We start from the raw sequence: 26,878 nt of genomic DNA on the forward strand, positions 1-26,878 counted from the left end.
AGAACAAGTTTGATGAAGATGATGAAGGATCAACCAAGAAGTAGTCTTTGTTTCTTTCTTTGATCTTCTGTAATACTTGTACATTTATTCCTTCTTTTTGTATATTTGCGAATTCTTTTGGTTCCCCATATTCCTTAATATATGAGTTTCTTTCATTTCGACCCGCATTCATTAAAACAATTCTTCCTTGCAATACGGTTAATCAACATAATCATTAATTTTTGAATTTTTGCGTAAATCTATCATGTGGAGACAAATAACATTTTCTAATTTCATTCATTCCCATACTTGCCTCTGTTATTTGTATCCAAATGAGAGATTTTGTAGATTTTTCTTATTTTGTGCCTCAACTTCGCAGTTGTTTATGTATAATTTCGAAATCATATGCAAAGTGAATTTTGATTCTTTTGAAAATCTCATTCCTGTGTGATCTAATTTTTCCTTCCTAGTTAAAGGTCTTATTATGCCACCTCTTGTCATTGCGACAAAATCGCAGGACGTCCTTGCACTTTCATGCAAAAACCCATTGATCTTGCCTTAACTTTTTTCTTTGTATTATTGCCTCTCCAGGATAGTTGCGATAATATGACAGGCCTAAATTTTCTTGCGAAAATAAAGCTTCATGACATTGCCGTCTTGCGACGAAATCGCAGGACGTCTTCGCACTTTCATGCGAAAACCCATTGATCTCGTCTTATCTTTCTCTTTAGTATTATTGCCTCTTCAGGATTGTCGCACAAATATGACAAGCCTTAATACCCTTGCGAGTAAAAAGCCTCATGACATTTGCTTCTTAAGATACTTATTAGCTCCCTAATGGAGGGTGCCGCAGTTATCTCCCCCCCGGTTGCCCCTTCAAGGAGGCGTACCTCTACCATACAAGGTTGGATCCTCCTATCCGGTCTTAACAACAACCAGTTGTTTTCACAGCCTCTTATCCCTTTTACCTATAGGGTTTACGGTTACGAGACTGCACCCTAAGTGGGTTTTTTTCGGGTCGAGTGCAGTATAAGCCAAGACTTGTCAAGAATGGCAAGGTACGCTCCAGACGCCCCTGGCACTCTTTACTCAACCGTGTACCTCGGCGCCTTGGTCAGATTCTGCACTCTTTGGAAGAGTCCTTATTACCTTAGTCACCCAACCTAAGTCATATGCTTAAGCTGAGAATCCAAGGTGCCTCTCCCGGTTGGGCTTTATTGACCCCAAATCTCCATGACTCAGGTTCGGTGGAGGTGTAGCCTTTCCCTGAGCATGCAACAGGTACCCCCTTATATGACGTACTTTAGGTCTTACGTTTGCCTCTTGCGAAATTGTATTCGCGAACTAGGGTGTACGCCATAAAGGTTCGCCCCTTTCTCTTTTGTCATTGTTCTCTGATTGTCTTTTGTAGAATTCATTATCTCTGCGAGATTCTCGCACATCATCACATCGTATTTGCACTTCTCAATCTCTTTTTTATCATTCAGTAAAATGTACTTTTTGAAAATTTTCGCAACAAATCAACCATTCATACACATCTTATTTTCTGCTACTGCTTCCTTGGTAGTGGTATGTTTACCATTTCTTATTCTGAGCTAGCATTAGTTTCGCAACATTTCTTCTTCTTATCGTTCGATTGCATCCACCATCAATCTCTCACTTCTTTGTGTCTCTTTGATTTTGCGTCGCCAACTTTCCTTCTTGTTTGCTTTTCCTTCGCAGGATTCTACCTCAGTTTCGTAACATTTCTTTCCTTCAACCCAATCTCCTTTTATTATTCCTACACCGCTGGGGTGAGGGAATTTGATGCACTGGTGAAAAGTTGAAGCTACACCTAGAATCCCATGTAGCCAAGGTCGACCAATTAATGCATTGTAGGGTGACTCTACGTCAACAACACATAACAGGATTTCAGAAGATATTCCCTTCAATGGAATTCGCATAGTAACCTCCCCTTTAGTCTTGTTGGCAGTACCATTCACAGAGCTTCCGGTATCGATTAGAATCCTATTAATTGCCCATGAGTCTTCAGCTTCATCATCTTCATCTTCTTTAGGTTTTGGATTAATTTATAATTTTACCACTAATGGATTGTCATGTACTTCTCCACCTTCAGGGACTTCTTCTGCGGTAAAAGAAATAGTCTGTTTCTGCCATTCCTCTAGCGGCGAGATTTTCGCAATATTCATAATTTCTCTTCCATCATTGTCTCTTGCGAACACTCTACTCAAAACATTATCATGAAAATCTTCAATTGTCTTGTATGAATGTACGATAGAGTGACATAATATATTCTTTGCTTTTGCACCAACTTCTACGAAGAATGTTTCCTTTTGTTTTACCGTGTTTACTATGTGATGCTCTAGTGGTGGTGGCGGCAATGGTTGAGATTGTGGATGCCCTACCAGAAAGTGGTTTAGCTTTCCTTGATATATTATTCTCAGAATAATTCTCTTTATATTTCTGCAATCATTTGTAGTATGTCCATGGAAATGATGATAAAAACAGAACTCATGACTTCTGTTACTTGGAGGTGGTTCAGTTCCCATGTTCCATGGTGTCGGTATATTCTCCATCAAAATTATAGCTTCCCATATTTTCTCCACTCTTGCATTTAGAGGTGGCATCTTGATCTCCTCCCACATTATCTTGTGGCTTCCCTGTCCTCTATGATAGTTTTGCCTCTGATCTCCATAAGTTTCTTGCGGCTGATCAAGTCTTTGAATCTTGTTATTTCCACCACGATTGTAGAAATTTCTTTCTCTTCCATACTCCTCTTGATATCGGCTTCCCATAGCCACCAGTTTCTGTTGATTGTTGCCGTCACCTTTTCTTGTTGTCCTTGCGAAGTGCTCGCCACTGTGTTTATTAGTTTGGGTAATAAGCTTGCATTCGCTGCTTGTGAACTGGTATTCACAACTGGGTATGATTCCATCTCATTTTGCCTTTCCTCTAGAGCAATATACTCTTCTTGAAGTTCTCGCAGTTCGGTCATTGTGATGGTGTTCTTGACTCTGAAAATTTGGACATATAATAGATTGGTTGCGAACATAACATTGATAAATGACAAGATAAGATATCTCTCATCCACACGGCCAGCCATCTCACTACACATAGTCATCCACCTTTTGGTCAGATGCTTCAGACTTTCGCCAATCCTTTGTTTTAATCCAAACACATCTTCAATACCAGGTCGCGAAGAATTGTTACTTATGTACGCCCCCAAGAATGTGGTCTGCAAATGATTGAAAGATGTTATTGTATTTTTTGGTAGACCTTCGAACCATTTTAACGCCTCTCTTGTTAGACTGGATGCAAAATAATTGCACAATACGGCATCATGATTTTTCCACTGTAACATGCATCTCACATAGGCTTTGATGTGTTGAATTGCACAAGTTGTTCCATCAAAGATGTTGGTTAATGCGGGAAAATTGCATTTCTGAGGTATTCCTCCTAGTTGTACTTCTCTTGTAAATGGGGTTTTCGCAGCTTCTTCTATAGCTTCATCTAATTGTCTTCTGCCTACTTCTCCTCTATTATTTAGCATTCCTATCATTTCTTCCAATTCTTTTAAGATTTGTTCATTTACGCCTAAATTTTGATCCATTGGTCTTTTTAATTTCGCCTCCCTTCTTCTGTGTTCATGTCTTTCTTCTCTCGCGAAATTTTGCATTTCTTCTTCATCATTCTCATCTCGTCTTCTCCTGCGATTCTCCTTCTCATCTCTATCTTGAATTCGCATATAATGATGTCTCTCATTTTCCCCTCCATGATTTTGTTCATTTCTTATCAATTTCATTCGTTGTCTTTCATCCCTCCTCTGTACTCTATCATACTCTTCATTGAGATCATCGTTATTCCGGTTTTGTGTACGCCTTCTTTCTTGATTGTCTTGATTATTCTGGCGAATCGCTTCGTGTAGCTCTTGTTCTTCTATTTCCTCTCTCAATCTTTCACGTTCGCGAGTTAAATGTGCTTGTTCAGCATAGCGTCTTTCAATTTCTTCAATCGTTTGTTGATTTCTTTGAGCTCCTCTCTCATGTAAAATTCTCCTTCCTTCCCCTCGATTCCCTTAGCCATCTTGATTATTTCGTCCCTGACGTTGTCCATTCTCTTGATTTCTATCATTTTGCTATCATCAAAAGTTTCATTTTGCGAAACGTAACGATCATCAGTCCTTTCTCTATCTTCGCGATGTTCTTCATTAGGATTTGATATTATTTCCAGCATTAACTGTGGGTGAGTTTTGCCTCATCTCTCTTTTAGTCGATCTTGAATATGGTCTTGTAGTACTTCTCGATCTTCTACTCTGTAATCTCATATTTTCCATCCTCAATTCGTGATTTTGCCTTGTTAGATTTGCACGTTCTTCTGTATCAGCTCTTCTTTCTTCATGTATTCTTCGTCTCAACGTTTCTAACGCTCCAATTTCCTCATCTCCATGAATTATTCCTTCATCTGCTTCTTGATTTCTCTCTACCTGTCTATGGTTCCTGGTTTGTTGCTCTTCTTCTACTTCTTCTGCTGAATTTGATCGCCAAGTGTGTACACTCACTCTATCATAATCTGTTGTTCCATTTTGTACCGGTGTTTGCTGAACTGGCGGTTGAACTTGATTTTCTCCTTCTAGTAGATTCTCCCATTTCACTTCTCTCCCTTCCAGCAAGTCTTTTACTTCTTCTTCTAGCAGTTGTCGGTTGTTCCGATACATTTTTCCTTCTAGCCATTCTTGCAATACTAACAAATTGTAAGAGATTATGTAAGTTTTTCACCAATTACTTTCAATTCTAATAAATACAATATTAATCTTCAACTTTTTCTAGAACAATCTTCAATCTTCCAACCCCTCCCTGTTTCTAGCGCCATTATGTAGTTGCAGGAAATCCTACACCACACCCCTCACAAGATTTCATTAACATTCAACTCATTTTTGGATTAACAATCCTAATTTTATTGATGAATCTTTGAACAATCTTACAAGAAAATATAAAGGAATCAAGAATAACCACTGCTCTAAATTTTCTCTCTCCTGTTTACTTGATTCTCACTCAAAAAAGATCTATCTCTTTCCTTTACAACTGAACGACTATTTATAGGGAATTACATAGTGGATGACAACTAATCTGTCCTTTATTTTCGGATATGACTTGCGACATTATCGCAACCTTATAAATATCAATCTCGCAAAACTTCCTTATTTTCGCAGGGCCGTCACACTTTTCTCATGATTTGGTTGATGTCGTTTACTATGTCGTTTCTGAAGTTGTTTTGCGACACTGTCGTGTTGTGTTGTTAATAATTTCGCCGAGGCATTATTGCTGCGAAATTCTGATCCTACACGAGCACAATCTATTGATTGGCTTGAGATCGTGAGAGTTCTCCGATGGGCAAGATAAAGAAGTCGCAAACATCTTCGTCTCACTGTTTGTGATTCCTCGACAAACCGCTTGTGTAGTCAAGAAGGATTGCTGAGAGGTGATTGATTAATCTAGGATGTTTTTCGGAAATATAAGACCGGATTATCAATTGGTTCCTATTCACCTTGATTTTATATCTTAAGACGGAACAAAAACCTAGGGTTTTTCTGTGGGAGACAGATTTATCCTTTGATAGACTTTTCTGTGTGAGACAGATTTGTTTATTATCAAGTCTGCGATTTTGGGTTGCAGCAACTCTTAATTATGGGTGAGATCATCTAAGGGAATCAAGTGCGCAGTATCCTGCTGGGATCAGAGGTGTAGGAGTACAACTGTACCTTGAATTAGTGGGAGACTGATTAGGGTTCAACTATAGTCCAGTCTGAAGTTAACTTGTATTAGGTTAGTGTCTATAGCGGCTTAACACAGTGTGTATTCAATCTGGACTAGGTCCCGGGGTTTTTCTGCATTTGTGGTTTCCTCGTTAACAAAACTTCTGGTGTCTGTGTTATTTCTTTTTCGCATTATATTTTATATAATTGAAAAAATACAAGTTATGCGTTAAAGATCATCAATTGGAAATCCAACCTTTAGTTGTTGATTGATATTGATTGATCCTTGGACATTGGTCTTGGGTACCGTCCAAGTTATCTCTCTTTGATAAAGACTCACAGATTTCCATTTGCTTGAGTAAAGATCAAATCGAGAGATTGGGATATAAACTCTTTGATATATTTTTTTGTTGATTGAGTCTAACTGTCTAGTTGATTCACATAAAAAGTATATTGGAGTTTGTCCATACAGATTGCTAATCGAATTATTGGGTGGTGTTGTTAGACCCCCGCTTTTTCAAAAAGTCATACCAATACATAAGTCAGGCCTTTGTGAATAGTTCTAGCAAGAACACAAACAAGTTGTGAGCGGTTATCCTCAATCACACATATTGGTTGTTCATAAGATATGCAATGAATAACAAAAACAAAAACACCTGGCAATTTCCTTTTCGGTTCACAAACAAGTTTATGAACTTACTTCCTTAGAACACATGTAAACATTGTTCCCTGTGATGAAATCCTCATCTCATACCCATACATAATCACAATAGCATTCAAATGATTATGGCGATGTCTTATCTACAAAGTTTAATGGTTAAGCAATAAACCTCGTATTGTATTCCTTAATACTATGTATATCTAGAGTTCAAATATGCTTCACGGTTATGTTTTCAATATGCACGACTTGAAAGATACGTTAGGGAATGAAACAGTTCAAGTCAAATATCACTAACCTCAAGTGGAAGGATGATTGTTGTCGTTGTAGCTCATTTCTTCTTCACATTCTTCTTCACATCTTCAAGACTTCGCAATACTTGTATGTCTCATATCCTAATACTTTCAAGCTAACCTATACGAATTTGACTCTAATACATAATCAAGCGACTCTTAACATGAGTTTTGATTCACTAAAATATGACAACCAAACTTGACATACCAATGTTTGGTGGGTTCAACTGAGCCATGCTCTAACAGAGGGAATGATTCAATGATGGTTGTGGTGTATAGATATTCCAAGATGGCTCATTTTATAGCCTGTAAAAAGTTTATTGATGCTTCAAATGTTGCATCTTTATTTTTCAGAGAAATAGTTCGATTACATGGCATTCCTAAGTCTATTACTTCTGATAGAGATACAAAATTTCTGAGCTATTTCTGGAAGACATTGTGGATGCGTTTGGGAACTAATTTACAGTTCATCATTACTTCACATCCTCAAACAGATGGACAAACTGAAGTTGTCAATCATTCTTTGGGAAACTTTATTCGAACCAAATGCATTGATGACAACAAACAATTGGATATTTTGCTGCCTCACATGGAGTTTGCATTCAACACTTCAGTAAACAGATCTACAGGTAAAACTCCATGTGAAATTGTTTATTTAAAGGTGCCTAATCATGTATTAGACTTGGTTGTACTTCATAAGTTACATAAATCCAATGTCAAAGCTGATAATTTGTTGGAGAAAGCTTCTCAACTACATCATGAGGTCAAAACAAAACTTGAGGAGTCTAATCCTAAATACAAGGATGTTGCAGATAAGCATAAAATATTAAAAACTTTCCAAGAGGGAGAACTAGTAATGATTCATCTACGCAAGGAAAGATTTCCAGTTGGTACCTATAACAAGACTAAGATGAAGAAGTACGACCCTTTCAAAATCATGAAGAAAATCAGTGACAATGCATATGTCATTGATCTACCCAAAGAATGGAACATTTCTAATGTGTTTAATGTTCAAGAGATTTTCACTTTCCATGGTGATAATGATCTATTATTTGTTTCACACAACTCAGAGATGAGTTTTTCTCAAGAAGGGGGGACTGATGTAGGACATCTACCTGTTTTCAATATATCAACTGTTCCAGTTGATCCAATTGTTTTGCATCAACAACGACAGTTGATCCATTTATAGTGTATCAACTGTCACAGTTGATCTCTTTACGATGTGTCAACTGTCACAGTTGATTCATAGCATCTACTTTGGTTTACTTGTCTATCAAGTCTAGAACTTCTTCTTTTAGAGTTTCTTTATTTCTTCTTTTAGAGTTTTACTATTTTTGGATTCTTGTCATGCCTATATAAACAGGCTTATTACGTTCTTGTAACTCACATTATTATTATCAAGATTATTCAAAACAACTCTTTTCAGAGCTTTGTATCATTCTCATCTCTCTGTTTTCTCATCCTTTTCTTCCCTTCTCATCACCTGCAATCTCCGTATTGCCTTCTTTTTTTACACGTACTACATTATACTATGCATGAGAATTGATAATCAGAGAGGCATAAATGAAAGAGATAAAGCAATTGTATTATTGAAAAACCAAACTTACAGAATAATATTCATACAGTACTTGTCTGTTTGCAGGACTAAGTCAAAGAGATTTGACAACTATGACTTATTGACTTTGTCAATACAAACTGACTTTGACTAACATTCCTATTAGCCCTCCTCAAACTGATAATGGGTCACAATAATCAGTTTGAGAGAAACAACAAATAAAAGAAAATCTGCAACAACAATTTTAAGGAACAAAAAAAGAAACATGTCTAGCATGACATGGAACAATATCAGAAACTACAAAGTGACAATTTTCAACTGAAGGCTTTGGCAAAGGCTGGCTGAACTAGAGGCAGTAGAACCATTATCTGTACTTTGGCAAAGACTGGATGAAGGAGAAGCAGAAAAACCAAGTAATTGTTGTAGTAGAGATGTAAACACAGGATCACATAAACCTTTAGTGAATATATCAGCTAACTGATTCTCTAAAGCTATATGTTGAACATTGAGAAATCCACTATTGACCAACTCTCTAACTACATGATATTGAATTTTTATATGCTTTGTCCTGTAATGAGAAACAGGATTAGCAGACAAGTAGATAGCACTTGTATTATCACAATAGAGTGAAATCAGCAATTTTAAACTAATATGTAATTCTGACAAAAAGAAGAAAGTCATTCCAGTCCATCTGTAGCCATAGACAAACATTTATATTCTGCTTCAGCTGTAGATCTTGAGACTGTTGGTTGCTTTTTATTAGACCAAGAAACTAATGAATCACCAAGAAAAATTGCATATCCACAAGTTGATCTAGTTGTTTCAGCGCAATTTCCCCAGTCTGAATATGTATAAGTTGTTAACTTTTCAATATCACCCTTTACCAATGTAATACGTACCCAATAGTACCTTTCAAATACCTAAGAATTCTCTTGACCAACAACAGATGAACATCTGTAGGAACATGCATAAACTGTCTGACATAGTTAACTCCAAAACAAATGTCAGGTCTACTTAAACATAAGTACTGTAATATTCCAATTATAGTTCTATAAGCAGTAGCATCTTGTAACAAATGACCTTCATGAATAGAGACTCTATGACCTTTAGCTACTGGTGTACTACAAGGATTACACTCTGTCATGTGTTTTTTATCTAGTAACTCAAGAGTGTACTTTTTATGTGTCAATAAAATATCATTTTGTGTTCTTGTTGATCTTATGCCTAAAAAGTAATGTAAATCACCCAATTGCTTTATTGCAAACACGGAGCTTAGATATTGCACAAGATGATCAAGTAAAGTATTTGAAGTACCAGTAAGAATAATATCATCAACATATAACAACATCGCCATCATATCTAAACCAGCAACATATACAAACATTGGAAAAAAACTGAAATTGTTCTGACAAATCCATAAGAAATTAAAGCAGAACTGAACTTTTGAAACCAAGCCTTTGGTGCTTGTTTTAAACCATATAAGTTATTATTTAAATGGCATACTTTATAAGGGAATTCTGAACTGACAAGCCCTGGTGGTTGTTTCATCTAGACATTTTCTATTTAATCACCATGTAGAAATGCATTTGAAACATCTAATTGTCTAATAGACCATTCTCTAGAAACATCTATACATAAGACTACTCCCATTGTTGTTGATTTGACCAAAGGAGTAAAAGTTTCTCCATAACCAATACCATCCTGTTGATTATACCCTTGAGAAACTAGTCCTGATTTGAATTTATTAATTGTCCCATCTGATGTCAGTGTAACCCCATTTCAAGCCTAATATATTCATATGAGGTTCATGATCAACTAACTCCAAAGTACCATTTCTCTGTAATGCAGTATTTTCATCTTTCATAGAAACTTGCCATTTTGGATCTTGAATAGCCAATTTAAAACTTTTTGGCTCAGAATGAGCATTGATAATAGAATTAGGAGTAAAAGAAAGAGGATGTTTAGTAGAATGATTTAAAATATGATCATAAAAAGACTTTGGTTTGGGAACATAAACAGAACTTGTGATAATTGTAGAAGAAGGAACATAAACAGATGAAATAGATTGAATATCTTCTAGAACAGAAGAAACAGAAAGAGAAATAGGAAAAGAAAACTCATTTTCTGAGAAAACAACATGTCTAGAGATATAAAGCTTTTTAGAAACAAGATTATAACATTTATAACCCTTATATATGTAAGGCGTTATATCCAACAAAAACGCATTTAACAGGCTTTGGAGATAATTTGTCAACTCTTGAGTGTCCTAAAAAAGGATAACATACATATCCAAAGACTCTTAGGAAAGAATAATCTGGTGAATCATTATACATAACTTGAAAAGGGGATTTATCATGAAGAATAGGTGTATGAGTTCTGTTTATAAGATAAGTAGCTGCCAAGAAGGCACCATACCAATATTCCTTTGGACAACATGCAGAAATGTGTATATACCAATAAAAAGCAACGTATTTCCCATTTCAGTAATGTGTCTATGCTTTCTTTCTTGGACGGTCTCTGACTTTCGTGAAAGATTGTGGGTTAAACGAGAGCCAGAGCTAGTTCATCAGATTCAGGCTCAGCCTCAGCTTCAGCAAGACCATTCTGTTCTGGTGTTTTAGGACAAGTAATTCTCAAAAGAATACCAGATTTTTTTTTTTAAAGGACGTTTAACTAGCTCACTAGCACCATATGTTTGAAAAGCAAGAATTTTAGTATGAAACAAATTTTCAGTTAAACAATTAAAATGTTGAAAACATTGTAAAGCTTATGTTTTGACTTGCATTGGATAAATACAATGAAACCTACTAGAGTCATCAATAAAAATAATGTAATATATATGTTCTGCTATTTAAGTAACAGGAAAAGGACCCCACTCATCACAGTGAACTAGTGCAAGTGGAGATGAATCATGAGATGGAGAAAGATGAAAAGGAAGTTTTTTACTCTTTGCTAGTTGACAATGATGACATAGAGTACGAGAATTGATTGACTTAACAATAATATTTTTGTGACTATGAAGTTGTTGAACAATTTTTGAAGAAGGATGACCTAACCTATTATTCCAAATATCAGAGGAAGCAACATGAGAAGAAAAAGCATATTGTACCATTGTAGAGTTAATAAGATACAAATTATTTATCATTTTACCATGTGCTAACAAATCATGATTGTGCAAACTTCTTATCTCATCATACCCATAAGGATCAAAAGTGATATAACATGAATTTTATTTGGTAAATGTAGCCACTGATAATAAGTTGTGTTTCATATCTGGAACATGTAACGCATTATCTAACCTAAAACTGGTTTTTGGTGTATAAAGATTAGCACTACCAGTAACAGAAATAGATAAAGTCTTACCATTGCCAGCATAACACTATCCTTTCCTTTGTATTTAGAAGTATTTTCAAGTAATGTCCTATCTCCAGTCATGTGAGTAAAAGCACCACTATCAGAAATCCACACTGTATTGGATGATGAAGGATCATCATTGACTGCAGCATCATTGATATTTAAGCTTGTGAATGCATGTTGAGTAGTATCAGAGAAGGAATTGTACTAGTTGAGTGATTTACTTGACCATTAGAAGTAACAAAGTTTGCTTGAGCTCTCTGACCATTTGAACTACCAGTTGGTGGTGGTTGATATCTAAAAACGCATCTGGTTGCAATGTGCCCATTCGTCTTACGTATCTGACAGAACATCTTTAAATAATCCATATAAGGTCTTCTGTCACCATTTGAGCTAGACTCATTTTGATATTGACCATTAGAGTTATTATAAGTAGATCCATGTTGATATTGACTATTCTTGTAGTTCCCACCACTAACATTCCTATTATTTCCACCACTTCTTATGTTATTATTATAAGCATTAGAACTATTTATTGCATAGAAAGCTATTGAATTCTGATCGTTGTACATATTTGTACTTTGTTGTTGCCTCTCAGCCAAAAATCGCTCATGAGAAAGCAATTTTGCTTTCACTTCTCCAAAAGTGTATGGTTTTTCCCTACTCTGTGAAGATATCACAAAAATATTATACTCACTGCCTAACCCATTCATGACAAACATCATCAAATCTACATCACTTACTTTATCGCCAATTGTTGTTAATGAATGATTTTCTGGACATATTGAACAATAGACATATTTCCCCTTTTAATGCCATTCAATTGACTCCTTAACATACTTTTCCTAGCAAGAAACTGAGTTATAAAACTCATCTCAAGAAAGTCTCAAATTTCTTTTGCAGTAGACAAGCCAAGAACATCACCACTAACAATTGGTGCAAAAGTTACTTTAAGACAAGTAGAGACAAATCTATCAAATCTCCTCCAAGATACCCATTCTGGGTTAACAGTTTCAACACCATCTGAAAAACGGAGGTCTAACAACCACACCCAATATTTCGCTTAGAAATTTGTATGGACTAACTCCAATATACTTTCAAGAGAATCAACTAGACAGCCAGCCTCAATCTTAAGAAAAGTATATTAAAGAGTTATATCTCAATTCAATCCGCAATCAAACAAATAATAATTTGCGAGCCCAATTGAATATAAGAGAAATAAGTTGAACGATACCAAAGACCAATGTTCAAGGATCAATCAACAACCAAAGGTTGGATTTACCAATTGATCGATTCAACGCACAACCTGTGATATTTCAATTATATAACAAAATATAATGCGGAAAAGAAATAACACAGGCGCTATAAAGTGGAGTTGTAAAGGATATATGGTTACTGGTTGCTTCCATTACAATGATGGAGCTATGGTTCTTAAGGAATAGAATTTGCTTTAAAGAAGAGAAAGTAAACTTGGGTAATTTCAAGAGAAGAATAAAACAATATACAAAGGACTGTGCAGTGAGAATAAAAAGCTTTATGTGGGAGTGTAGCTATGATTACATGGTCTTTAAGAATTTTGATCTTAAACATCAACCAATAAAGCCTCAAAGAATTATTGAAGTGAGTTTCTTCTTACCTGCAAGAAATCAGATACTCATATGTTGTGATGGGTCATCTAGGGGCAATCCAGGTGCAGCAGGATATGGTTTTGTTTGCAGAGATGAAATGGGAGGTTGTATATATGCTGAAGCTACTGGCCTGGGAATTGCAACTAATTACATTGCAGAATTAGTGGCTATTACAGGCGCAGCTGAATGGGCTATACATAACAACAAGTTTGATATATGTATTAACTCTGATTCTAAAGCAGCAGTGAGTGCATACATGTCAGGAAGACTGCCTTGGTTCATGCAGGTAAGATGGAAGAGATTAAAGGAACTATTGAATAATATCCAACTTGTACATAGCTTGAGAGAAGTAAATTTCTCTACTGACTCCATCGCAAAGAAGGGTGCAGGATTGGTGAGAGGGGGAAAGATCATTTTCAATTCAAAACCAAGTTTAATCCCAGTTTTGGAATCACCTGAGCAAGTTTACTATAGTTTTTGCTAAAAATTTCTTTCTTATGTTTTTACAGTTGGGCTTTAGGAGTTGATTTTGTCTTATTTTTACTTTTGAGTTTTCCATTTTATTGGGCCTTGGTGGTTCTTTTTGTTGTAAACTCTTTAGTTGGTTGTATTTGGACATAATGAGTAATAAAATGGTTTTGATCGAGCAAAAAAAAAAGAAATAAAACAGACACCAGAAGTTTGTTAACGAGGAAACCGCAAATGCAGAAAAACCCCGGGCCTAGTCCAGATTGAAGACAAACTGTATTAATCCGCTACAGACACTAGCCTACTACAAACTAACTTCGGTCTGGACTGAAGTTGAACCCCAATCAATCTCACACTGATCAAAGGTACAGTTGTGCTCCTTACGTTCTGATCCCAGCAGGATACTACGCATTTGATTCCCTAAGTTGATCTCACCCACAACTAAGAGTTGCTACGACCCAAAGTCGAAGACTTTAATAAACAAATCTGTCTCTCACAGAAAAGTCTATAGGGATAGATAAATCTGTCTGCCACATAAATACCTACGAGTTTTGTTCCATCTTTTGATAAATCAAGGTGAACAGGAACCAATTGACATACCGGACTTATATTCCCGAAGAAAAGCCTAGAAATATCAATCACCTCACAATAATCTTAATCGACTAGAGAAACAGGATATTGTGGAATCACAAACGATGAGACGAAGGTGTTTGTGACTACTTTTATATCTTGCCTATCGAAGAAATTAATCTCAAGCCAATCTTACGATTGTACTCAAATACGATAGAAACAACAAGATCAGATCACGCAACTACAAAGAAAATAGTTGGGTATGGCTTTACAATCCCAATGAAGTCTTCAAGTCGTTAACCTACAGGGTTTCGTGAAAAACCTAAGGTTAAAGGAGAATCGACTCTAGTTTACACAACTAGCATCACACAGGAGGTGTGGGGATTAGGTTTCCCAGTTGTTAGAGTTCTCCTTTATATAGTCTCCAAATCAGGGTTTGCAATTTAAGTTACCTTGGTAACAAAGCATTCAATATTCACCGTTAGATGAAAACCTGATTAGATTCAAGCTAATATCTTTCAACCGTTAGATCGAACTTAGCTTGTCATGCACAAATGAAATGTAACTTCATTTAGGTTTGAGTGATCGTACCTAAACGTGTACACTTAGTTGGTTCAACAATAGTTAACCAATGGTTAGCCGTATGAGCACTTTCATATCAACCTAATTCATCTTCACCATAACTAGTTCAAATGACTCAAAAGAACTAGTTAGAGAGTTGTTCAATTTCTTAGATCTCATAGAGGTATACAAGACACAATCGAAGCAAAAACGATATTGATTCACTCGAATCGATTCATGAACATTATAGCCACGGTTTGCAAAGATTGCATTCCTTAATTTATAAATGTCTTAGTTCACGAATAAACCGTTTTTAGAAAATAACCCACTTAAGTACGCATACGGGTACGCATACTTAAATACCTGGATTGAGCTTGTTTTTGGTTCACAAACTCCGGCAGAAATTCACGGGATGTGAACTTCCGACAGTAGGCGTACAGGTACGCGTACTTAGCTCCGGTCATCCTAAACCAGTAAAGTACGCATACTTTGGTTCAAGGATTTTGGACTTACACAAGTATGATTTCACATACAATGTTTATATCCAAACATGGTTATATATTCTAAACTCTCATTTTAATCATTGAAACATTCTTAGAGGATGTTATATAGTTGTTATTCACAAACTATTTTTCATCAAAGCGATTTTCAAGTTATTGAAATGATCAACATGACTTTCGTCACGAGTAAAGATGAACTTGGCCAAAGCGAAATCTTACTAACACATATTTCGAGAAATAGATAAGCGAGATAAATTCGGCTCGAAATAGCAAATGTGTATAATCGAAGTCTATATAGCAATACGACTTTTGTCTCAAGATAGGAGATAAAATAGATAGACTTTTGAGTGATAGATAAGTTCAAGTCTCCACACACCTTTTGTCGATGAAGTTCCGCCACTTCCTTGAGTAGTTCTTCGTCTTTGCATGATGAACGTCGTGGAGTCTAGAGCTCAACTACACTTACTATCCTAGTTCGAGACTTAGTTATCAGTAGACTAGAAATCAAGACTTATAGTTTTGGAAACTAAACTTGACAAACAAGCTTGAGATAGTGACGCTTGCGAGTTCGACCGAGCAGTGCTCTAACAATATCCCCCTTTGTCAATTTTAATGACAAAACTATCAATACATATGGAATACAAAATAAATAAACTTTACAGCTTCTCATCCACATGCTTGATCTCCTTGGTTATTCAACATTACTCGAAATCTTCGTCACTTCCAAGTACTCTAATGATTCCAAAGGTATTCAATTCAGCATCATCGTTGTTGAAGATCCGTAGCCATAACAATGAGAAAACAAAAACTCTCAATCATTGTTACACAGTGTCATAGTATTATTACACAACATCAAAGTTCAATTGTATCACAACTTTGACAACAATACGATGGTGATATGTATCACTCCCCCCTTAATTAATACTTCATCTCACATGAAAACCACTCCCCCTTACATAGTGATCCAAAACATATGTATTTGTAGTTTGAACTACACATTAACTCTCCCCCTTTTTGTCAATAAAATTGGCAAAGGTACGAAAACTAGTGGGATCCTAATGAAATTTCCATAGAGACACTTCATGACAAAAAGAAAGTACATATCAACTTTTTTTAGATGCAATCATATAGTCGAAACTAAATGCATTCATCAGGGAGTTCATAAAGATACAAGACAACCCCTATAATATTCCACAGTCGCACTTCCCACAAAGATTTGGCAATTAAGCACAAGTTCAATTAAGAACTCTCCCCCATAAAACGTCATTCTCGAAAGAAAAACAAGAGCGACCTTACTTTCATAAGAAAGAAGGATTTCTTTGGACATTAACAAATCATATAATAAGAATATGAATTTGTATCCAAAAATCTCAATTAAATTAGCCACAAGAGAACCCATGATTAATTCAATCGGAAATGCTCACATGAGAGAACTTACGGAGCCGCACAGTATGGATAAGGGAAGATCAATATTGCGGAATAAACAAAGATTCATTATATTTTTCATCACCATTTGCACAATGACATATAATAGACTTTATCTTTGTAGACAAAAGTTCATCATTTCTTCCATCAATATTTGCATAATGACATAAAAGGCTTAACTTTTGTTTGTCAAAAGTTCATTCAATCTTTTATCAATACTTTCATATTGACATATGAAGGACTTAACTTTTGACCACCTACGGGACAATCACAGTTCACGGACGCAAACACACATATCCCATAACAAATTGTAATATATGAAATCATAAAGATTAATACTGCAAAATCATCTTCCAAACAAATTTTACAGTTTAAATAAATAAATCTAAAAACATTACAAGATGAAAACATTGGAAATAGCTATGTGTAATCACAATAATGGCTAATCCAAACCCTAGTTATCCTTCTTAAAAGCACAAGAATAAATTCATATAAGAAGTTTCTTAGACATAAAAAAAAAACACAACTCATATGAAGCATTTCACTTACTTTGAATACTCTTCTCATATTCCATATATTCATCAATCTCGTCTTCGATCAGATCAATCCTGGATTCAAGATTATCCATCTTTTCTTCAAGTCTTTTGGAAGAGGATTCAAGTTCACTCTTTAGAGCACGTATTTGTTCCAATACGAGAATCATGGTTAAAGAGATCTTATCAAAATGAGAGACCGAGGGTTCCCATCAGGAGAGGAATCACGCTTGTTAGAGCACATCTCGTTATCAGAAGAATCAAAGCGAACCTTCTTAGAAGGAAAGAGAACAGTCCAGACATCACTTTCTTTGCTTGAAAGACTTGAAGAGGACATGATAAAATTAAAAAAATGAAATGCTCACATCAAGGATAAATCTTCTTCTTAAGAAGGAATGAAGATAGGGGATAAAATTTCCAAAAAGACCTTTGACCAAAACCCTAATAGAATTTGGTTATCCCAAGAAAAAGTCTTTACAGGAAAAACCGTTTATGTACTCAAACGGTTCTTGACTAAAACTGAAGATCAACAACAAGAAACAAAATTAAACTTAGAGAATTAACTAAGAAAATTCACACAACCCTCTTGAAGATTATGATTCTTGCCCAACAGTGACAAATAAGAATCATCTTAACCAGAATTATAGAATGTAATTCCTCCAATCCTCAACAGGACCGGGTGATTTCTTACGATGGGATGAAGTATTTGTTATTCCTTGTTTCTGTTTTGCCTTCATGAAAGAAGAGTTATACACATCATCCTTTCCTCCTTTTAACACTGTTTTGAAAACTTTGTTTGTCGATTTTCGCAACCAATGAATGGCTTTGCAAATCTCTTTTGAGGATTTCAAAGTATATTTCCTTTTCATCATCTGAAAACAAGGTTTAATAGGGGGGAATATTCTTGACCTTTAGTGCTTACAAATTCAAGATGATCCTGATTTTTACACAGGGAGACTAAACAGTTTTGTAAGTCCTTGTGAATTTCCATATCATTCTCTTTAGGTTGATTTGAGACTGACATAGAATCAGGAGCAATTTGTTGATAATGCTTAAAAGAATTAATCGAAGAAGTTTGATGTTTCTTATTAAGATCACAACTGCGGGCGATAGCAACCTGATGAGTGCTAAAAAGTGCATATTTCTATATATTTTTCTTGGCATTTAACTCATCTTTTGTGCATTAATTCTCCATTTTATCCCATATTCTGTATTTTCATTGTTTTCAAGAATAAATACTTTTCTTAATTAATTTTGCATTTTTAGGTACTAAATAAAGCCTGGTTAACTCACGAAGTGAAAAGAGCAAAGAAACGGCAAAGACTCCCGCAGAAAGGCAGCGAAGAATGATGTTTGCAAGAGCCGGATCAACTAGAAGTGGGCTTGGAAGGAAGAATTTGTTCTTAAAGAAGAAGTGGGCTCAGAATTGTCTACGCCCAAACTCTAAACTAAGTCCAAGACCAAGCCCAAAGCCTGCCTAAGCTCGTAGCCGTCAGATTGGATCCACAGATGCATCCTACGGTCTCTTCATCGTCGTGCATCGAAGTCTGAAGCTCCTGTCAAACACTACAGCACCTAACTCCATCTTGAGCCGTCAGTTTCGTTGTACTTCCGCATCCAACGGTCGCTCCTCGCTTCCTTCTGTCTCGCCGTTAGATCGATCCATCATCTTCGCATCCAACGTCTCATCCTCGCTGTTCATCAACAATTGCTAAACCCGCTCAACACCCGAGTACCAAATACCCTATACCCAAAACAAACGCACCCCAATCCATTTTCCATCGACTTCTTCTCTTTCTCCCTCACCCTCTGCAACACCACCATACCCTGCCGCACCACCATCATCACCACCACCTTCCTCAACTGCCACAACCACCACCAAAAGCCATCATGGCTATTACCTAACGAAACCCCATCTATTTCCCCTTCTTTCTAGCCAGCTATCATACCAATTTCTCTCCTAGGGTTTCAGAGACAGGAAAGAAGAGAAATTGATAAAATAGCTCGAGCTAGAGGAGCAGTTGGAACAGGAGATGGAGAAGGAAGAGCAGAGGAAGGATGGGTCGAAGACATGGGAACGAATCATCCCATCAAATTAGGTAAATCAGTAACCCTAATTTCTGCTGTTTTTGGGGATTTGGGGAAAACTTGTGTAGAACCCTAATTGAAGCTTGTAACTATAAATATGATGTGTGGGTGTGTGTTAGAAGACATGCCTGGATTAACCAGAGCATCAGTAGAATAGTGTAGGGTTTTTTTCAGTTTTGTTATTTCCATGAACTGTTAGCTTTGAGGGTTTATCAATCTTTTCAATTCCATGATTCTCAATTCAAATGCATTGTTAATATTAGCTGTTCAGAACTCCAACATGTATTGAATTTGAGTGTGTGATTGTTACAATTTACATCAAGCTCATGTTCATGTTTATGTTATGTTATGTTCTTATGTTAGCATTAGTAGGATAGTTTTATACATTGTTGTCTGACAAACAACATGTTTAAGAACTTCATCATGTTTTAATTCTACTACTAAGGCAGAGATAAAACTCTAGATAAATATAACCCTATTGTATGAGCACTTCTTTTCCATGACAGTTTGATGACAAGCATGTTTTAATTTCCGAAAAGGCTATATGAACTGAATGTAGTATAATCTTAGATTGCTTGTACCTTAGAAAGACAAGTAATGCTAGGGGATTGACTTATGATAGCTGAGATTAAGGCATCGCTGTGATAGTAGAAGACTAGTATATCATCTTAGAGAATTATATGCAGCTAGGGGTGGAATTGAAGCCTTAGTTCTCACCTTATCCCTTATCTTCCATCACCGCCCTTGGCTCACAGCCTTGGTTTGTTTGTCTTTGTTTCACTGTTTCTTTGTTCTCTGTCACTGTTACCTCATTGCTTTAGTTACTGCCTTGTTAATTTAGATAACTAGCTTAAAAACTTCAACTATACACCCTAGTCTCTGTGGATTCGACCTGTTCTTGCACAAGCTACAACAACAACTGTGCACTTGCAGTTAACTGTAGGCTTCTCCCTTATACTCTTATTTCTTACATCCTTAAAAGACTACCACAACCTCATGTCTTAAATCAAACAGTTGACATTCCAGATCTTCAATCCTTTTAATCAAGTTTTCCTTTTCCAGTTGAAACACTTCTGGAGAAGTAAGATTATTCATCGTGGAATAATCAGGACTATTCGGAGGACAAGTGTGATTATCAGCAAAGAGATTAAGAGAACTTTCACAGATTTCATCCTCAGGACAATAGTCAAGGGTATCCATCCATGCTTTAGTTAGCTCACTTAAATCCTTATCAGAACTTATGGAAGGATCATGGATACTTCTATAGCACTTGGAACAAGTTTTATTATCATAGATTTTCTGAACTTTTCAGTCCTCTTTTCTGACTGACTGGTCTTTCTTTTGAGACTTTCTTTTCTTCTGTCTAAGAGTTTTCTTAAGCTGTTGTATACAGTGACAAAATTGAGTTAAAGGAACTCTCATCCCTTGTATCAATCAATTTAGGACGTCGAGACCTTTTATCAACCGTTGGTATGTCAAGTTTGGTTGTCATATTTTAGTGAACCAAAACTCATTTAAAGAGTCGCTTGATTATGTACTAGAGTCAACTTCGTATAGGTTAGCTTGAAAGTATTAGGATATGGGACATTACAAGTATTCCGTGAATACTTGAAGAAGTGAAGAAGTAAGGAGCTATAACGACAACATCATCCTTCCACTTGAGGTTAGTGATATTTGACTTAAATTGTTTCATTCCCCAACGTATCTTTCAAGTCGTGCATACTGAAAACATAACTGCGAAGCATGAATGATTATACTCTAGTTAGACGTGTTAAGGAATACAATACGAAGTATAATGCTTTTGAACTTCGTATATAAGACATCGACATAATCGTTTGAATGATATTGTGATTATGTATGGGTATGAGGTGAAGATTTCATCCTAGGAAACAATGTTTTACATTCGTTTAAAGGAAGTAAATTCATGAACTTGTTTCGTAAATCGAAAGGGAAATCGCTAGGCTTATTGGTATTGTTATTCATTGCATATCTTTTGAACTACCAATATGTGTGATTAGTATAACCTCTCATGACTTGTTTATGTTCTTGGTAAAACTATTCACAAGGCCTGACTTTTGTATTGGTATGACTTTTATTAGTGAAAACGATCTTAAATAATCACCTGAGATGGTATGATCGATTTGTTGTAATTGGTATGACCAACTCTAGGCAAATGGGAACCGATCCTAGTAAGAGGTGCAACCAATCACAAGAGGGAAATCGATCCTTGTATGAGGTGCAGCAAGTTTCTAGATATTGTGAACCGATCTTATGAACATGTGCAACACGTTTTTAGATATTGGGAACCGATCCTATGGACATGTGCAACAAATACAAGTTGGACACCATACATATGTGGGAACAGATCCTAGTACCTAGTCAACAGAATTTTGGAAAGCTAGTGTGACTAATTCCAGTAGCCATATGGAGGTAGAACCAAAACTTATTTTGGTAGAACCGTGAAACCCATGTTTGGTGATTGAATGTTCTTAATCAATCACATAGTTCTTGGAAGTCAGATGAACCAATTCTAAACTTGTTTGGAAGTGTGGCAAATCGGTTTTAAGATTGTAAGTATGAACATGATGTGGACATACTTTGAACATGTGCAATAACGCTTATCTTTTATTATTCCAAGATATTCCTTAATAGCTAAATGAAAAAATCCCAGATCAACAAATAAGTTGACAATCTTTAATTAAGGTTTTTAATTTTATTTTTTGGAAAATGAAAATTACTAATGTGCATTTACTAGTTGGAGATTTTCTATGAGATTTTCGGTGAATGTTTGGACAAAGCATTTCCAGGAATTATGGAAACCGAATTTGGAATATATTGCATATCTTGAGAATATTTTCAGTTTTGGAAATTCCTTGGTGTCCAAACTTCCTTGGTCTATAAATATCAAAGTTTGCATTTCGAGCAAACTAATCCTCAGAGCCAGTAAAATTACCTAGTTGTGTTGTTACTGGTGGAGCCGCCTATTCGTAGCGTAAAGTAACCTAATTGGGCGAAATCTCTTACGACAGCTCGGTTTAAAGAATTCTTTGGGATTGAGAAGCTTTATTAGTACCGTCGGTGGGAAACTAGATAATTGCGGTTTATTATTAGTTTTCGATTGATTTGATTGACTAACGGTTGTTGAACTTTGATTGCACCTAGTTTGTTTATGCTTGAGAATCTTGTCTTCTGATATAAGATTTACTCAAACTAGATCGAAGTTTCGACGGGGATCTTTAGACTGGTTGTAGATCTAAAGACGTCTTGTGATAATACATTGTTAACAGACTCCGTTCTGTGCGTGATTGATCACAAGATATTCAAGTTGATTGTGTGCAGGTATTTATTGAAGATCTAAGAAGATTTGAAGACAAAGAAGACTTTGAAGATTTCTGATTTGGGTTCATAATCTTTAGTGTGCACAATACTTGTTTCGGTTAAAGAGGATCCAACTATAATTGATTTATCCTTGTGGTACATTGGATTGATTAGTTGAGTAGATCTACATCAATACAATTCTTTGTGATTCAAAGTATTGATTGCAAAAAATTTGACAATTACTTTGGTAATTGTTATTAGATAGATCTAAGGACCTGACAAAGGAGTTTATTGGGATAAACGGAAGAGCCTTTTGTCGAACTCACATCACTTGGTTGAAAAGAGTTGTTACCAAACAGATTTGTTGTTCCTTTACTGTTTGGAAAACGAACCAAAGGAATTGTTCCAAGTACGTGACTTATTACAAGTTGGAGGCGTGGGAATACAGACGGAACTAGGTGAACTATAGGTTTAGTTGCTTGGTCCCAACTATACGAAGTTGGTTTGATTTTGTATATCAGCTTAATCCTGAGAGTATTCAATTCTGGACAAGGTCCCGGGGTTTTTCTACATTTGCGGTTTCCTCGTTAACAAAATCTTGTGGTGTCTTTTACTTTTCTATTTCCGCAATTATAACTGTTTTTATTATAATTAGAAGTAAAATACACAAACGTTAATTCCTATTTACTTGATAGTAATCCTATTGTGTTTGGTTAAGTCTGAATCATTTATCAAGTAAACATACTTTGTTGTTGTATTGTCTCGATCTCGTATCCATAGACGATCACACTAAGTGTGAACCGATTAGTTGTAGTGTCTCGACTCAGTCCATAGACAATCACTTTCGGAGAAAGGACTTATAGGTGGAAAAAGTTTTAGATTGAGGTATATTTGGGTACCCTCATCTTTTCAATTGGTATCAGAGCAGGCAAACACGAAAATATCTAACAATCTGTGTTTGGTGCGATCCAACATATAAGAATGAACTCGAGTTCTCATGAATCAACTTCAATTAAAGTACCGCCAAGATTTGACGGAACAAACTATCTATGGTGAAAATATTCTATTAGATCTTTTCTTCAATCACGAGACTTTAATACATAGCTATTAGTCGTCGATGGTTATATTCGTCCAAAGATAGAAAATTCGGAAACTGAGTTTAAACGCTTAGTAGATTTTTCAAACGAAGAAAAGGCTCTTGCGAAGCAGAATTCAGATGGTTTGAATGCTATAATACATGATTTAAGTCGTGATCTACAACATCATGTATCAACATGTCAAACTTCGAAAGAAGCTTGGGATAATCTTCAAATCGTATTCGAATGAAACACTTCAGAGAAAGAAGCTAGACTTCAAACTCTTACGTCCGATTGGGAAAACCTTCAAATGGATGACAACGACACTTTTGAAGAGTTTCATCTTAAACTCTCTGAGATAATTACTGCTTCTTTCTTTCTTGGAAAGACTATCTCTGAAAATGATATAGTGTGCAAAATTCTCAGATCGTTGACACCAAGATACGATTCTAAGAAGCATGCAATCATAGAAGAAAATGATCTCTCAACTCTCTCACGAAGCACACTCGTTGGAAAGTTAAAGATCTTTGATCATGAATCACAGTCTATTCAAAGTAAATGAATCGCTTTTAAAGCTGCAAAAATTCCGAAAGCTCCAATGGAGAGGAATAAACAGATGGATGATTCAGATGAACAGATTGCATAAAATTCTGATGATGAAATTGAACAATCATTATCATTGATTACTAGACAGTTTCGAGATCTCGTAAAGAAACAAAATAAGAGATTCATAAAGGATACTCATCGATCTTCTCACCCACATGATCGAGTTCCTGTCAAAAAGGATCATGATGAATATCATCCACAATACTTTAAGTGTATAGGGTTTGGTCATATTGCTAAAGACTGTCCCAATCTTAAGAAATACACTGGAAGCAAGGCTCTGGCTGTAACTCTAGATGAGAGCTCTGATTCATATGATTCTGAAGAAGAGAAATATTGCATTAGTTGTCAATCTTATTTCTTCCTCCTCCATTAGTGAGTTACCCATTTTAAAAATGGACATGTCTTCCGATGTTATTAAATCATCTAATGGTAAAGCTGAAAAATAATACAAGATGCAAAAAGTGTCTCAAAAACAGAATTTCTAAAAGTTGCGCATAGGCAACCCAAGTCAATCTCAAGATACTTCGCTAGTTCGAGGTAACAAGAGGAGAATTTCTCATACGATACTAGATCAAGGACACTATGGTTGTTCAAAATTCCATAATGAGAGAAAATCTCATACTAATACCACCTAATCGGTATTAGAATTCTTTCCTCACCATGTGTGCCGAATTTTGAGTGAGGAAGAAGAAAAATCAAGGCACTTATGTGTAGATTATGGGAATAAAATCTAGTATTTGAAAAATATTTGATATATTCGTATTTATAGGAATATTATATTTTCGGAAGTATGAAAATTATAAAAAGATCCTTCTCCTTTTTTGGTCATTCCTTGTCCGAACCATGAGTCTGGATCCAACATCTTCTCTTTGTAAGATGCTAGATTAGAAAGATCAACTTAAGATTAAGTCTGCATCTTCTCTTGATATTAAGAGCAAAATCAAAAAGAGAGATTGGCTTAGAAAGAAGGAAAGAAAGAATATGCTGAAGAAAGATCAGTGTATTGAAGCATTGACACACCTTTGTGTTCATTCAAAGACAGTATTACATGCTCTTGCAGAATCCTTCACAAAAATTTCTCACCTGCAAGAAATTCTGGTCAAGCAATAAGGTTATTTACTTGAAGAAATTCACAAGCTGAAGACTGAAAGTAATAATCCTCCTTCATTTAGCACTGATATGAAGGACTGGGTTGCAAGGGAAAATAGACATCAATTTTTGATCTTTTTCAATAATTGTATTAGGTCTATTTTGAATAAAACTATCTTATTATTAATAAAATTATTTGGTTTATAATTTTTCTTGTGATAGTTTTTGGTTTACATAGCCTGTGCTTGAATGTTTTATCTTATTGTTATGTATGTTTATGGGATGCTGATTTCGGTTTTCATGACCTTAATATTCGATCTCATATGTGGTGAACCCTTATGGTTTGGGTGACTTTTTGGTTTAGTAGGATTAAGTTCTAGCCCATGTTGGTAGGCTTTATCAAAGGATCATGAGGGGTTCTGATTGAAACAATATGTGAAAAAGTCACAATATGTTGAATCGTTTGGTTTAGCATAAAAACATATGTGTTTCTGGGTTTCAACTTTTGCTTGCAATAGTTAAAACCAGTTTTCAACCTTTCTCTGGTAAAGGTTGGTTGTTGTTGTTCTTTTTTCTTGCATAAGGATGACAACAAAATGATATTTCGGCATCAATTATCCCTAGAAAAAAATGCAAACATATTGGAGAAGAGAATGCGAAATTTGAGGTAACGACTTTGTTAATTAATCGTTTTCATGTTTAAGAAAAGCCTGAGTTTATTGCGTATATTTATTGATTTTGTTTAACAAAATTTCTGTACAATTGATGTTTTATTCCATTATTTGTGCATGGATGTGTGTGTGATTCAATTGTTTCTGGTTAATAAAAATTATTGTTATCTTGCTTTATTGTTGGGTATTAATCGTTTAGGCTTACAAAATTTTGGTGCAATTGCGGTGCTTTAATGTCTATGTTGTTTCAATTGCTTCCGGTTGAGGTAAATAAATATGCAAGTTGATTTTTTTGGTTTGTATGAATTGTTTATGGCTTAATGAAAGAAAAGGTATCTGGGATGTATTGTTTAGTCCAATTCGATTCCGGATAAGAGTAAGTTAATTCTGATCTTAGTTAGACTTATCAAAGTGGAGGTTTCGGTTATTCAAGTCTAATCGAATGCCTTAACAAGAAATGCTAGTTAACTAACCTAGTACTTGTCTTGTTTAAAAGTGAAAGGTCTAAGTTATATGGATAATTAGAATCAGATGAGAAAAATAGAGTTATCTTTATTTTGGTCTTATCGAACAAGCGATTGTATTTGTACAATCGGTTTAGCAAAGGAACTAAGATGCTTAGTCGATTTTTGGTTTGCTAAACTATTAGGGAAAATTGCTTCGGGCTATTGTTTCCTTGATAATATATCAAAACAAAATTACTTTGTAGTTTCGGTTTTGATAATTGGTTATCAAAAATGGTGTGTGGAACCCT

The sequence above is a fragment of the Papaver somniferum genome, chromosome 3 (assembly GCF_003573695.1).
Source record: "Papaver somniferum cultivar HN1 chromosome 3, ASM357369v1, whole genome shotgun sequence".
In the NCBI taxonomy this organism is placed as follows: Eukaryota; Viridiplantae; Streptophyta; class Magnoliopsida; order Ranunculales; family Papaveraceae; genus Papaver; species Papaver somniferum.